This window comes from Pristiophorus japonicus, chromosome 5, assembly GCF_044704955.1.
Source record: "Pristiophorus japonicus isolate sPriJap1 chromosome 5, sPriJap1.hap1, whole genome shotgun sequence".
Lineage (NCBI taxonomy): Eukaryota > Metazoa > Chordata > Chondrichthyes > Pristiophoridae > Pristiophorus > Pristiophorus japonicus.
In genome coordinates this window covers 185,299,013-185,315,394 of record NC_091981.1, presented here as the reverse complement: position 1 = coordinate 185,315,394, position 16,382 = coordinate 185,299,013, and positions in this window count along the sequence as shown.

Below are 16,382 nucleotides of genomic sequence, written 5' to 3'. Positions count from 1 at the left end.
GGCATGACATTGTGTAAGGATGAGAGTGAGTGAACATGGTGGCGGGAAAGATGGGGATGTGAAGAAGTGAATACAAAGAGGATGGGTGAAGGGTGGTAAATGGATAGATGGGGATGTGAGGAAGTGCACCTGCAATGTAAGTCAGTGTGAGGAGTAGGCTTCACAGGGCAGAGTGAGGGGGTAGGGTGATGCGCACAGCAAGATGTAAGTGAATGGGCCATTGCTCCCATCTTTCCTGACCTGCTTTGGTCATTAAAGCGCTTTCTGCATTCAATCTGGGAGCGTGGCACGAAGGTCCTGCTATTGATATGCTCCGCAATCTCCAACCACGCCTTCTTGGTCTCCGCTGCAGGCTTCTTTCTCCCGTTGGTAGGGAAAAGTATCTCTCTCCTACTCCTCACAGCATATCGAGGGAGGCGTCAGTGAAACGAGGCACAGCCTTTGCTCTTCTGGACTCCATTCAGGCGCTTCCTTAGAAACATAGAAACATAGAAAATAGGTGCAGGAGCAGGCCATTCAGCCCTTCTAGCCTGCACCGCCATTCAATGAGTTCATGGCTGAACATGAAACTTCAGTACCCCCTTCCTGCTTTCTCGCCATAACCCTTGATCCCCCGAGTAGTAAGGACTTCATCTAACTCCCTTTTGAATATATTTAGTGAATTGGCCTCAACTACTTTCTGTGGTAGAGAATTCCACAGGTTCACCACTCTCTGGGTGAAGAAGTTTCTCCTTTTGTTCCCAACTCCAACTGCTTCAAATTGCATGTGTTTGGAGTGGCCCTTTAAATACTGGAGTTGAAATCACACCATGCAAGTTCTCAGCACGCCCGCTGCCACTGATTGGACAGGAAACCCAGAAGTAAAATGAGGTGGGTTAAAAAGCCACCGACAGATCCGCTGCACTTACTTCTGGGTTTTCCGTGCGCTCAGGGCCTACCCACTCCCAGTGCGTCGCAGAATTAAAATTGGGCCCAGTGGGTACAAGAGCCATGACTGCCCCATGGAGCAGTGAGCTTTAACCTAGTTTTATTCTGATCTGATTTTTCTCTCGACTATAGGAATGAAAGCTCGTCGTGGAAACAACTGTCACAAGACTGTCCATTCTCCAGTAATTTGTAACTCCAAACACTAAAACAGCAACAATTTTCTGATTGATGCAATATTTTCAGAGCCAGAGGTGGTTCCAGTTACCTAAGTTTTCTGGAGAATTACATAGTTGTACATATTGTGTAACTGTTGCACAATCTTATTTCAGTAAGTTTCAGAAGACGAACAACTTCAATCCGAGATTTTTTTACGAATGTACCTGGTGGTCACGGAGGTGCCTTCGATTCCGGTCGGAGGCCTTCTTTTCCCATGCATCGCAGCGCGTCCCCGTCTTCAAGCTATGGGCAGAGAGGCTGGAGTCACATGGGCTTGGACAACCAATCACGGTACAGTATTCTCATTGATAGTAATGGGAACTCCCTATGAGTTCCCATTACTATCAATGAGAATAACCCCCTAAAACATCCAAACACAACATAATAAATTTAAAAAAAATCACATATTTAAAATTAATTGTAATTAAAATTAATTAAATATTTTATAAATTTTTTGGGGGGATATTTAAAAAAAAAGAAGTGTTTTAAAAGAGTTTAAAATAAACTTACCTTAATGGACAGGGTTTTTAACGTAAAAATGTTTTAAAATTTAATTTTCATATGTTTTAAAACTCTTACGCTGGTAAAAGTAGGCTACACACCTGCTTTTACCAGGCGTGAGAGTTTGAAGGACATTCACTGGGCAAGAGATGGGCAAATAGCCCAATCTCACCCACGCGGATGTCCTTCTCCCAGGGATGTGGAAGATCTGTCAAGAGATATCTTGACAGATCGGAAAAGCCGGTTTTCGGCGCATACGCAGGCCGGGAATTCCCGCCCAATACTTTTCAACATTTCTAAAATCTTCTCATTATATACTTCCTGGCCAGACTGAGGTGAATACTTAGTACAGTCTAACATTGTGTTATAAAGCTGATGACCCTGTTAATATGGTGAATGTTACAGCAGATTAGGATTACTGATATTAAATCATGGGCCAGAATTTGCAGTCGGTATGACAGTGTAGTCTCGGTCTATCAAGTTCTATAGAAACATAGAAAATAGGTGCAGGAGTAGGCCATTCGGCCCTTCGCACCTGCACCGCCATTCAATGAGTTCATGGCTGAACATGTAACTTCAGTACCCCATTCCTGACAACTCACTGGCTGCGCTGCATATTTCAGCTGCTCATTGGAATCAATGTGCTGCCTAGAGTTGGGCAAATTGCTCACCACTGCTCACTTATTACGTTAAAAATTTTACAGCTGGTGCAAACAGGCGCAGGAGCCTATTTGCACAGCGTAAGGGAACGGGGGCGGGATGAGAAATTTGCAATTTCAGGGCCATAAAATCGAACGCATAAAAGAACCTAGTAGGTGGCTGTAAAGGCTCAGTTTGAGGGATGAGATATATTTTTTAATCTTGTAGAATCTTCTCATGAATACTCCAAAATGCTTTTTAAAGCCAAGTACTGCACTTATCAAATAGATATTCACATCATTTAATTTAAAATTTGATTGGTGTTGGGCATCAGAGATTTCTATTTCCTCATTGGCTGAGTGAACAGAGCACGGCCCACATGATCCCAGGTACTCTTACGCACACAGTGCACCTCTGGGATCCATGGGCCACTACGCTGTGCACAACTCTGCAGCATTTCAAAGCAAGTTTTCGTTTGGGGCCTCGCACCAGGTAAGTTTGGATTTTGTTCGGAGTTCGGCGATGTTCTCTTTAGCTACACCGCCGACGTGTTAGAAACTCTAGATGCCTAAACATGTATATGGTTATGTGATTAAAACTGTGACGTGAAAAAATGCTGTTTAAACTCTGATGTTCGAATTGCAGACGGAAAGTCTCTTCGGATCAGAGAAATGCTTAGAAATGCTAATGTCTTGATTTCCTACAGAGGGTATAGTTCTTTGCACTATATACAATCTCCCTATTGCTAAGCGATTATCTGTTGTTTTTAATTTAAGACTTGAACCTTGTTTATGTATTTTATGTATAATGCTGAGATAGGATTTGAAGTTAGCTTAACAGAACTGCTTGAAAGAGGTAATGGAAGGAAGTTCGTAGGATTTAACGTAAACACAGGCAGTTTGCTATGTCGTAAAGAAGTTAACAACCGGTTAGATTGAGGAAGTTCTGCTTTGAGCCTCATAGTTCAAAGGGTAGAGGACTAGGCCTTGTATTGATTGACATCATAAAGGAGGTAACACTCTGAAGTGAACAGGTTTCTGGCTTGGGCCTCATGGGATCAAAAGGCAGGACACGGACGAAGGAGATAAGATATGAATTTCAAAGAACAAACTCTGGGAAGTGTAAACAAAGAAAGACATGTGGCCAAAATTTTTAGGGCGGATTCTTGACGCAAGAATCGAGACAAAAAACTACAAGCCTTATTGGATATTAAGTTCTTAGGGAAACCTCGATAGGTCAAAAGGTCTTGTCAATATCCTATGTCAGGCCCACTCATAAAAAGAGAATAAATGTAGCCTTCTCAAGGTTGTTCTCACAAACGGTGTGAGGGAAGCGTGAAATAGAAGTTGGGCTGGTCGAACACTCTGAGTAATCCCATACTTTACCGAAGGGAACTCTAGACAAAGAGAAAGAGACTGCAAGCCAGAGATCTGCTCACGTGCGGCAGCTGTTTGTCCAATCGGATCAGTATCAACTACTTGTTACGGTCGTATGTTTTTGCTGTATAACTAGCCATCCCATATTCAGCTCCAAAAGTGAACAAATGTGTTCCAGCGCTAATGAACCCTTCCAAAGTGAATTTTTCAGCAGTGTAGCTGTCTTAATTTGAGCATTATCACCACTGAGAAATTCAGCATGCAGGTAAGGGTTCCTAACGAGCCAGGTGCTCCCTGGCCTTTTTAAAGGGCAGGGTTCGGAGCAAGGACTTGAGGGCGGGGGGAAGGAGTTTGGAAGGATGGCTGGTGTAAGAGGGGCAAGGAGAGCCAACAGGTTCACTGATATGGAGCTGGAGACACTGATGGACGGTGTGGAGGACAGAAGAAGAATGTTGTTTCCTGACATGGGGAGACCTGGCAGACCACCAGTAAATAATGCATGGAGGGAAATTGCAGGGGAAGTGTCAGGCACCTCCATATATGTGAGGATGCACCTCCCAGGAGCTGGCCAGTCTGCACCCGGCCCTTCCAGGGTGGTGGGTCGATGTCTCCTAGCTCTGGGGTGAAGGGGATCCTCCTCCTGCGCCTCCTCCTCCTCCTCAGGTGGTGCTGCTGGCTCGACCTCCAGCGGCTGTCCCCTCATGATGGCCAGGTTGTGCAGCATGCAGCAGACCACGATGATGATGGAGACCCATTGAGGAGAGTACTACAAGGTGCCACCAGAGTGTTCCAGGCACCGGAATCTCTGCTTAAGGATGCCAATGCACTGCTCGATGATGCACCTGGTGGCACAATGAGCGTCATTGTATGCATGCTGTAGCACTGTCCAGGGGTTCCGCAGTGGAAAGAGCAGCCAAGTGTACAGAGGATATCCCTTGTCCCCACGCAGCCAACCACAATCCTGATTCGGGCCGGTGAAGATGGTGGACACACTGGTCTGGCGCAAAATGAGCGAAACATGGCTGCTGCCTCCCTTGCCCGCTGCCTGTCTGCATGGTACTGACAGTGACGCCTTCTCCTGTGTGCCACCCTGTTTCTGAGCAGGTGTACCAGGTGTCGCCCTCCCAACACTCCTCCCATCCTCAGGATGAACCCTGCCAAGCAGGTCTCTGCAGCCCACAGGCCTCCACTAAAGAGTCAGACCTGAAAGGTGTACAAGAGTATGTGCAAACCTCTGAGCAGCACTCAGCAGGTTGAATGGAGTCAAAACAATTAATAAAACTATTAAAAGATAAATACAGTGGATGCTGTAATCTTAAATAAAAACACTATTAATAAAACTATTAAAAGATAAATACAGTAGATGCTGTAATCTTAAATAAAAGCAATATTAATAAAACTATTGAGCGATAAATACAGTGGATGCTGTAATCTTAAATAAAAACAATTAATAACATTTTTAAAAGACAAATACAGTGGATGCTGTAATCTTAAATAAAAACAATTAATAACATTTTTAAAAGACAAATACAGTGGATGCTGTAATCTTAAATAAAAATACTAAAATTAATAAAACTATTCCCTACCAAAGGACCCCGATTGCGGCAACGCTCCAGCGGTGTCCTGGTTGAGCACCAACTCGAATACCTTGCGGGGGCACTGCTGGGAAAAGGCTTACTTTTTTCAGCTGAAAATCCTGGTCCTGGTGGCTTTCCAGCGGCCCGCACGCTGCAGTGCTCTCCGCTGGAATGTCTCCTTTACAGCGGCTTCACCGCGCCGTTTCTGGCGGAAGTGCACACCGAGCTGAATATGGCTCATATGGCTCAAATCCCCCCCGAGCTGAATATGGCTCGGGGAGGGGAAATCATCCGGCCGCAGAGGCCGATGAATTTTATCGGTCGCCCGCCCAAACTCCGCAGTAGCCATCCCTTCGGGGATGGTGAACTTCGACCCCTATATACCCACCAGATTGGTTCACAGTTGATCCTGATTATTAAAGTGACCAGAGATAGCCTTAAATTTGACTATTTCCAACAGACTGCAATTTCAGGTCCCATGTGTCGCATTTAGACCCATAGGGCTGGATTCTTCTCCTCTGCCCGCTGTTGTGACCCCAAGCCATTTTCCTAGGTCAGGAGCCATTTGTTATGCAGGGCAGGCTCCCTGCTCCGAAATGGTGGCCTACCACTGCAAGGCCATGACTGCAGCACCAGAAGGGATAGCTGGGGATTTAAAGGGGGTTGAAGAGCCCCAAAAAGGAAAGACTATTTTTAGATCTTAGCTGATTTCTGGGACCATTATAGAACCCATTACTAGGCTCTCTAAGTCTATTAATTTTATGTTTCATTATTTTAAGGACATTTTTCGTTCTCTATTGTAGGGTACCGAGGCCAATTGCAGCACTTCAATCGCTCTCCCAACTGAGATCAGCTATCACAGCACAAATCAAGGATCAAACCCCAAACATTTCTGGTCTGTATGGATCAGTAACGCAATGCATTCACTCACTGAGCTAATAGGAAGCTTGATGAGTAGGAATTCTCTGAAATACTAGCTTTATTTTACCCAGAGAAATCTGGTGTTAAAATCAAGTATAATGTTTCCAAAAAAAGTTACATTAGCTTGTTAATACAGATGCATTTTGCAAATGGATGCATTTTGGGAACACGCTTTTATTACATTTTACAGTATCAACAATTTTCCAATGCAATGAAAATAAAGCCCTGATTTTTACTCAGGTTGGGAATCGAACAGGGACCAAGGCGAACCATCCTGACCTCGACAGCGTGTAGCCCAGACAATTTTATCGCCCGGGCCTCAAATGTATGTCCATGGTCAGTTGCCCACCTGAAATAAGTAGGAAGTGGCAGCTTGCCGGCGGATGGAAGTGGAATATCAGGTGGCAGGAGGCAATTGGCAGCGACCAAAGGAATGGACGACACTCAGGTGAGTCATGGAGAGGAAATTTAGGGACAGCCTCGCAATCAAGGGAGGGGAGGCCTTATCATGTGGGGCCCAGAGGAGGATTGCTGTTCCTCCAGGCCTAGCAAGTAAAGGAAAACAACGTTTCACTCTTCTTCCTGCTAGGTTGACCTGGTGGAACAGCAGCAATGGCTTCCTTGCTCAGGCCACTGGTTAAAATATCAGTGGGGTCTCGATGATGTCATTGGAACCCAATCCACATATTTAAAGAACCTCATTGGTTTCCAACAGGTGTATTTCCCGCCTGCTCAGAAGAGGTTAAAATGGAAGACTGCGTGAAGGGAGCGGAACATCAGTGGGTAAGTCTCCCGGGCAATTTTAGCTGGGTTATAATCAGCCCTGAAATTTACGGAGTAACTATTTGTAACAAGTCTCCCTACTGCACATATTTTGGTCTCATAACTTGAGGAAGGACATTCTTGCTATTGAAGGAGTGCAGCGAAGGTTCACCAGACTAATTCCCGGGATGGCGGGACTGACATATCAAGAAAGACTGGATCAACTGGGCTTGTATTCACTGGAGTTCAGAAGAATGAGAGGGGATCTCATAGAAACGTTTAAAATGCTGATGGGTTTAGACAGGTTAGATGCGGGAAGAATGTTCCCAATGTTGGGGAAGTCCAGAATCAGGGGTCACACTCTAAGGGGTAAGCCGTTTAGGACCGAGATGAGGAGAAACTTCTTCACCCAGAGAGTGGTGAACCTGTGGAATTCTCTACCAAAGAAAGTTGTTGAGGCCAATTCAGTAAATATATTCAAAAAGGAGTTAGATGAAGTCCTTACTACTCGGGGGATCAAGGGGTATGGCGAGAAAGCAGGAATGGGGTACAGAAGTTGCATGTTCAGCCATGAACTCACTGAATGGCTGTGCAGGCTCGAAGGGCCGAATGGCCTACTCCTGCACCTATTTTCTATGTTTCTATATTTCTATGTGTCTCCTGACGCATGTGCAGAAGCGTGAGTTAGGACAAATATCACAGACTCTGCCCGCCAGCACCCCCAGCACAATTTCCACTAATCCTTTTCTGCGCATGTGTCCTCCTCTCCCATCCCCCATTGCCTCCGATCCACCCATCCAGCAGCAGCCCCGAGGCCCGAGCAGCCGAACGCATCCTCCACATATCCGCCGAGCCACCCGCAGCCCGAAGCAGGCCCCGAGCCCCTTGCAGCGCTGAGTTCTGAGCCTCTGACTGGGCCCCAAGCCACCCGCAGCGCCTTGTGTGGGCGTGTGGGTGGCAAAGAGAGAGACACTGGGAGAGAGAGCCTGGGGGGGACGGGGAGGTGCAGAGAGAGAGACAAGAGGGGAGGGGGAAAGAGAGACACGGTGGGGGGAGAGGGAAAGAGAGTCATGGGGGGAGAGGGAAAGAGAGTCATGGGGGGAGAGGGAAAGAGAGACACGGTGGGAGGGGGAAAGAGAAACACGGGGGGAGAGGGAAAGAGAGACACGGGGGGAGAGCGAAAGAGAGACACGGGGGGAGGGGGAAAGAGAGACACGGGGGGAGGGGGAAAGAGAGACACGGGGGGAGGGGGAAAGAGAGACACGGGGGGAGGGGGAAAGAGAGACACGGGGGAGGGGGAAAGAGAGACACGGGGAGGGGGAAAGAGAGACACGGGGGAGGGGGAAAGAGAGACACGGGGGGAGGGGGAAAGAGAGACACGGGGGGGAGGGGGAAAGAGAGACACGGGAGGAGGGGGAAAGAGAGACACGGGGGGGAGGGGGAAAGAGAGACACGGGGGGAGGGGGAAAGAGAGACACGGGGGGAGAGAGGGAAAGAGAGACACGGGGGGAGAGAGGGAAAGAGAGACACGGGGGGGGAGAGGGAAAGAGAGACACGGGGGGGAGAGGGAAAGAGAGACACGGGGGGGGGGGCGGGGGAAAGAGAGACACGGGGGGAGGGGGAAAGAGAGACACGGGGGAGAGAGGGAAAGAGAGACACGGTGGGGCAGAGGGAAAGAGAGACACGGGGGGGGGAGAGGGAAAGAGAAACACGGGGGGGGGGAAGAGGGAAAGAGAGACACGGGGGGGAGGGGGAAAGAGAGACACGGGGGGGGAGAAAGAGAGACACGGGGGGGGAGAAAGAGAGACACGGGGGGGGAGAGGGAAAGAGAGACACGGGGGGGGAGAGGGAAAGAGAGACACGGGGTGAGAGGGAAAGAGAGACACGGGGGGGGGGGAAGAGAGACACGGGGGGAGGGGGAAAGAGAGACACGGGGAGGGGGAAAGAGAGACACGGGGCGGGGGGAAAGAGAGACACGGGGCGGGGGGAAAGAGAGACACGGGGGGGAGAGGGAAAGAGAGACACGGGGGGGAGAGGGAAAGAGAGACACGGGGGGGGGGAGAGGGAAAGAGAGACACGGGGGGGAGGGGGAAAGAGAGACACGGGGGGAGGGGGAAAGAGAGACACGGGGGGGGGGAAGAGAGACACGGGGGGAGGGGGAAAGAGAGACACGGGGAGGGGGAAAGAGAGACACGGGGCGGGGGGAAAGAGAGACACGGGGGGGAGAGGGAAAGAGAGACACGGGGGGGAGAGGGAAAGAGAGACACGGGGGGGGGGAGAGGGAAAGAGAGACACGGGGGGGGGAGGGAAAGAGAGACACGGGGGGGAGGGGGAAAGAGAGACACGGTGGGGGAGAGGGAAAGAGAGACACGGGGGGGAGGGGGAAAGAGAGACACGGGGGGGAGAGGGAAAGAGAGACACGGGGGGGAGGGGGAAAGAGAGACACGGGAGGAGGGGGAAAGAGAGACACGGGAGGAGGGGGAAAGAGAGACACGGGAGGAGGGGGAAAGAGAGACATGGGGGGAGGGGGAAAGAGAGACACGGGGGGGAGGGGGAAAGAGAGACACGGGGGGAGGGGGAAAGAGAGACACGGGGGGAGGGGGAAAGAGAGACACGGGGGGGAGGGGGAAAGAGAGACACGGGGGGGAGGGGGAAAGAGAGACACGGGAGGAGGGGGAAAGAGAGACACGGGGTGGGAGGGGGAAAGAGAGACACGGGGGGAGGGGGAAAGAGAGACACGGGGGGGAGAGGGAAAGAGAGACACGGGGGGAGGGGGAAAGAGAGACACGGGGGGGAGAGGGAAAGAGAGACACGGGGGGGGGAGAGGGAAAGAGAGACACGGGGAGTGGGGGGGCGGGGGAAAGAGAGACATGGGGGGAGGGGGAAAGAGAGACACGGGGGGGAGAGGGAAAGAGAGACACGGTGGGGGAGAGGGAAAGAGAGACACGGGGGGGAGGGGGAAAGAGAGACACGGGGGGGGAGAAAGAGAGACACGGGGGGAGGGGGAAAGAGAGACACGGGGGGGGGGGGAAGAGAGACATGGGGGGGAGAGGGAAAGAGAGACACGGGGGGGAGAGGGAAAGAGAGACACGGGGGGGAGAGGGAAAGAGAGACACGGGGGGGAGAGGGAAAGAGAGACACGGGGGAGAGAGGGAAAGAGAGACACAGGGGGGGGGGAAGAGAGACACGGGGGGGGGGGAAAAGAGAGACATGGGGGGGAGAGGGAAAGAGAGACACGGGGGGGGGGGGCGGGGGAAAGAGAGACACGGGGGGGAGAGGGAAAGAGAGACACGGGGGGGAGAGGGAAAGAGAGACACGGGGGGGGGGGGAAATAGAGACACGAGGGGAGGGGGAAAGAGAGACACGGGGGGGGGGAAAAGAGAGACACGGGGGGGGGGAGAGGGAAAGAGAGACACGGTGGGGGAGAGGGAAAGAGAGACACGTGCGGGGGGGACGGGGGAAAGAGAGACACGGGGGGGGAGAGGGAAAGAGAGACACGGGGGGGGGGGGAAAGAGAGACACGGGGGGAGGGGGAAAGAGAGACACGGGGGGAGGGGGAAAGAGAGACACGGGGGGAGAGGGAAAGAGAGACACGGGGGGGGGGGCGGGGAAAGAGAGACACGGGGGAGAGAGGGAAAGAGAGACACGGGGGGAGAGGGAAAGAGAGACACGGGGGGGGGGGAAAGAGAGACACGGGGGAGGGGGAAAGAGAGACACGGGAGGAGGGGGAAAGAGAGACACGGGGGGAGGGGGAGAGAGAGACACGGGGGGGGAGGGGGAAAGAGAGACACGGGGGGGGGGGAGGGAAAGAGAGACACGGGGGGGAGGGGGAAAGAGAGACACGGTGGGGGAGGGGGAAAGAGAGACACGGGGGGGAGAGGGAAAGAGAGACACGGGGGGGAGGGGGAAAGAGAGACACGGGGGGGAGAGGGAAAGAGAGACACGGGGGGGAGGGGGAAAGAGAGACACGGGAGGAGGGGGAAAGAGAGACACGGGAGGAGGGGGAAAGAGAGACACGGGAGGAGGGGGAAAGAGAGACACGGGAGGAGGGGGAAAGAGAGACACGGGGGGAGGGGGAAAGAGAGACACGGGGGGGAGGGGGAAAGAGAGACACGGGGGGAGGGGGAAAGAGAGACACGGGGGGAGGGGGAAAGAGAGACACGGGGGGGAGGGGGAAAGAGAGACACGGGGGGGAGGGGGAAAGAGAGACACGGGAGGAGGGGGAAAGAGAGACACGGGGGGGAGGGGGAAAGAGAGACACGGGGGGAGGGGGAAAGAGAGACACGGGGGGAGGGGGAAAGAGAGACACGGGGGGGAGAGGGAAAGAGAGACACGGGGGGGAGGGGAAAGAGAGACACGGTGGGGGAGAGGGAAAGAGAGACACGGGGGGGAGGGGGAAAGAGAGACACGGGGGGGAGAGGAAAGAGAGACACGGGGGGGAGGGGGAAAGAGAGACACGGGAGGAGGGGGAAAGAGAGACACGGGAGGAGGGGGAAAGAGAGACACGGGAGGAGGGGGAAAGAGAGACACGGGAGGAGGGGGAAAGAGAGACACGGGGGGAGGGGGAAAGAGAGACACGGGGGGAGGGGGAAAGAGAGACACGGGGGGGAGGGGGAAAGAGAGACACGGGGGGAGGGGGAAAGAGAGACACGGGGGGAGGGGGAAAGAGAGACACGGGGGGAGGGGGAAAGAGAGACACGGGGGGGAGGGGGAAAGAGAGACACGGGAGGAGGGGGAAAGAGAGACACGGGGGGGGAGGGGGAAAGAGAGACACGGGGGGAGGGGGAAAGAGAGACACGGGGGGGAGAGGGAAAGAGAGACACGGGGGGAGGGGGAAAGAGAGACACGGGGGGGAGAGGGAAAGAGAGACACGGGGGGGGGAGAGGGAAAGAGAGACACGGGGAGTGGGGGGGCGGGGGAAAGAGAGACATGGGGGAGCGGGAAAGAGAGACACGGGGGGGAGAGGGAAAGAGAGACACGGTGGGGGAGAGGGAAAGAGAGACACGGGGGGGAGGGGGAAAGAGAGACACGGGGGGGGAGAAAGAGAGACACGGGGGAGGGGGAAAGAGAGACACGGGGCGGGGGGAAGAGAGACACGGGGGGGAGAGGGAAAGAGAGACACGGGGGGGAGAGGGAAAGAGAGACACGGGGGGGAGGGGGAAAGAGAGACACGGGAGGAGGGGGAAAGAGAGACACGGGGGGGGGGGAAAGAGAGACACGGGGGGAGGAGAGGGAAAGAGAGACACGGTGGGGGAGAGGGAAAGAGAGACACGGGGGGGGGGGCGGGGGAAAGAGAGACACGGGGGGGGGGGAAAGAGAGACACGGGGGGGGGAGAGGGAAAGAGAGACACGGGGGGGAGAGGGAAAGAGAGACACGGGGGGGGGCGGAAAGAGAGACACGGGGGGAGGGGGAAAGAGAGACACGGGGGGGGGGGGGGAAGAGAGACACGGGGGGAGAGGGAAAGAGAGACACGGGGGGGGGGGGAAAGAGAGACACGGGGGAGAGAGGGAAAGAGAGACACGGGGGGAGAGGGAAAGAAGACACGGACGGGGGGGGGGAAAGAGAGACACGGGGGAGGGGGAAAGAGAGACACGGCGGGAGGGGGAAAGAGAGACACGGGGGGGGGGGGGAAAGAGAGACACGGCGGGAGGGGGAAAGAGAGACACGGGGGGGAGAGGGAAAGAGAGACACGGTGGGGGAGAGGGAAAGAGAGACACGGTGGGGGAGAGGGAAAGAGAGACACGGGGGGAGAGGGAAAGAGAGACACGGTGGGGGAGAGGGAAAGAGAGACACGGGGGAGGGGGAAAGAGAGATACGGGGGAGGGGGAAAGAGAGACACGGTGGGGGAGAGGGAAAGAGAGACACAGGGGGAGAGGGAAAGAGAGACACGGGGGAGGGGGAAAGAGAGACACGGGGGGAGAGGGAAAGAGAGACACGGGGGGGGGGGGAAAGAGAGACACGGGGGGGGGGGGAAAGAGAGACACGGGCGGGGGGAAAGAGAGACACGGGGGGAGGGGGAAAGAGAGACACGGGGGGGGAGAGGGAAAGAGAGACACAGTGGGGGAGAGGGAAAGAGAGACACGGGGGGAGAGGGAAAGAGAGACACGGTGGGGGAGAGGGAAAGAGAGACATGGGGGGGGAGAGGGAAAGAGAGACATGGGGGGGGGGTGAAGAGTGACACGGGAGAGGGCGGGGAAAGAGAGACGGGGGGGAGAGGGAAAGAGAGACGGGGGGGAGGGGGAAAGAGAGACACGGGGGGAGGGGGAGAGACACGGGGGGAGGGGGAAAGAGAGACACGGGGGGGAGGGGGAAAGAGAGACACGGGGGGAGGGGGAAAGAGAGACACGGGGGGAGGGGGAAAGAGAGACACGGGGGGAGGGGGAAAGAGAGACACGGGGGGAGGGGGAAAGAGAGACACGGGGGAGGGGGAAAGAGACACACGGGGGGAGGGGGAAAGAGAGACACGGGGGAGGGGGAAAGAGAGACACGGGGGGAGGGGGAAAGAGAGACACGGGGGAGGGGGAAAGAGAGACACGGGGGGAGGGGGAAAGAGAGACACGGGGGGAGGGGGAAAGAGACACACGGGGGGAGGGGGAAACAGAGACACGGGGGAGGGGGAAAGAGAGACACGGGGGGAGGGGGAAAGAGACACACGGGGGGAGGGGGAAAGAGAGACACGGGGGGAGGGGGAAAGAGACACGGGGGGAGGGGGAAAGAGACACACGGGGGGAGGGGGAAAGAGAGACACGGGGGGAGGGGGAAAGAGAGACACGGGGGGAGAGGGAAAGAGAGACACGGGGGGAGAGGGAAAGAGAGACACGGGGGGAGAGGGAAAGAGAGACACGGGGGAGGGGGAAAGAGAGATACGGGGGGAGGGGGAAAGAGAGACACGGGGGGAGGGGGAAAGAGACACACGGGGGAGGGGGAAAGAGGGACACGGGGGAGGGGGAAAGAGGGACACGGGGGGAGGGGGAAAGAGGGACACGGGGGGAGGGGGAAAGAGACACACGGGGGGAGGGGGAAAGAGAGACACGGGGGAGGGGGAAAGAGAGACACGGGGGGAGAGGGAAAGAGAGACACGGGGGGGAGGGGGAAAGAGAGACACGGGGGGAGAGGGAAAGAGAGACACGGGGGAGGGGGAAAGAGAGACACGGGGGAGGGGGAAAGAGAGACACGGGGGGAGAGGGAAAGAGACACACGGGGGGAGTGGGAAAGAGAGACACGGGGGAGGGGGAAAGAGAGACACGGGGGGAGGGGGAAAGAGAGACACGGGGGGAGGGGGAAAGAGGGACACGGGGGGAGGGGGAAAGAGGGACACGGGGGGAGGGGGAAAGAGAGACACGGGGGGAGAGGGAAAGAGAGACACGGGGGGAGAGGGAAAGAGAGACACGGGGGGAGGGGGTTAATGGAGACACGGGGGGGAGAGGGAAAGAGAGACACGAGGGGGAGAGGGAGAGACACGGGGGGGGGGGGGGAGAGGGAAAGAGAGACACGGGGGGGGAGAGGGAAAGAGAGACATGGGGGGGAGAGGGAAAGAGAGGCACGGGGGGGATGGGGGAGAAAGAGAGACATGGGGGGGGAAGAGAGACACAGGGGGCGGGGAGAAGAGAGGCACGGGGGGAAGGGGAAAGAGAGACATGGGGGGGGAAGAGAGACACAGGGGGCGGGGAGAAGAGAGGCACGGGGGGAGGGGGAGAGACACGGTGGGGGGAAAGAGAGACACTGGGGGGGAGGTGGAAAAGAGACACGGGGGAGGGGGAAAGAGAGACACGGGGGAGCGGGAAAGAGAGGCACGGGGGGAGGGGGAAAGAGAGACACGGGGGGAGGGGGAAAGAGAGACACGGGGGAGGGGGAAAGAGAGACACAAGGGGCGGGGAGAAGAGAGAACACGGAGGTGGGGCAGAGGGAGGGAGAGCACGGAGGGGTGGGGAGGGAGAGCACGGTGGGGGGGGGGGGGAGCGGGGAGGTAAGAGAGCACCGGATAAGGTGAGAGGGAGGAAGACACAGGTGAGGGAGGGATCGGAGGGGAGGGAGGGAACTCAGGAAAGACGGATCACGTTCTTTCAACCCCTTGGTGTGTGCAACTTTGGTATTACAAGGGACATCGTTGGGGTGGATGAAATCCAGAAGTCACAATACTGTCACTATTTACTTCATACCCACTAAACCTGTTAACAATCTGCACACAATGCCCCATCTATGGCAGGGGGGTAAGGTCATGCACGTGCGCTTGGGTAAGGGACTTCAGCTGGGGCAGGGATGCATTTGCGCTGGGGTAAGGGACTTTGGCTGGAACTTGATTGCTTTTGGGGAGAGCTATCCTCTGTGGCTTCTGAAGTCAAAATGGATCAAATTACAAATTGGAAAGTCAATTAGAACTTAGGCTGGGCGGTTCCAGTTTCACATTCCAGAGGAACTTCAGGGTGTGGCTTATCCTCCAAGGGGACCAATTAGCAATAGATCATGTGATAATGGAGAGCCGATCATAAAAACGGCTGCCTTTCAGTTAGTACAAATAAACGCATCCTTAAATTTATATCCAAGATGACATTAGATATTCCTCAATATTTACAAACATTGTGCATCTACTTGCACAAACCAAAACCAAAATTTAATGTTTACATAAAAAGGCAACTGCAAGTTTTCTCAGGGTGTCCTAGTACTTTCAACACACGATAGACATTTTGAAGAGTTTATACTTTTTAATTATTTTCCTTTTGGCAAGCATTGACTAATTTTTCCAGAGATAAAGGTGACCACTCTAATACAACTTCTAACCGAAAAAGATTGAAAAAACAAAACATCATTTTTTTGTCAATCTTATCTGATAAAAGTGACTACACACTGTATAAGCATGAAGCTATTACATTTTAAAATGTGAATATAATGTTAGATATGTTCTTTGCACCAAAATAACAAAAATATTTTGCACGTCAGGAATGTTGTGTCCTCTCTCAAAGAGCACCTGCAGACGACATATCAGATGAAGTGTCTTTGTGTTTCTTCCTCTCCAACCAGTGTGTAGTTTCATGGTAGTATAGTTGATGGTTATTTTTAAATGCAATGTAAAGTATTGTAAAATCCTACAGAATTTAAGACACTTATAACCAGTGTTCCCTATGCTCCAGGGGTCCCGTGCAGCTGGTGAGACGACTTTTATTTGAAAAAAAGGTGCACGTTTTTGAATGGGCAGTGTGGTCCAGAAAAAAATTACGAGGAACATTGCTCATAATAAAACATAAAACTTCAGATGTTAAAAGTTCATTGCATTATATTTAAAAGACCAATTTAGAAACAGGAAAATAAGAACGGGAGTAGGCCATTCTGCCCCACACAAGCCTATTCCGTCATTCAATTAGATCATGGCTGATCTGTATTTTATATTATAAACACTTTAGGATTGATTTTCAAAAAACTGATCTTTACATTTTTGATAATAGTTTAAACTGAATTTAATGTAAG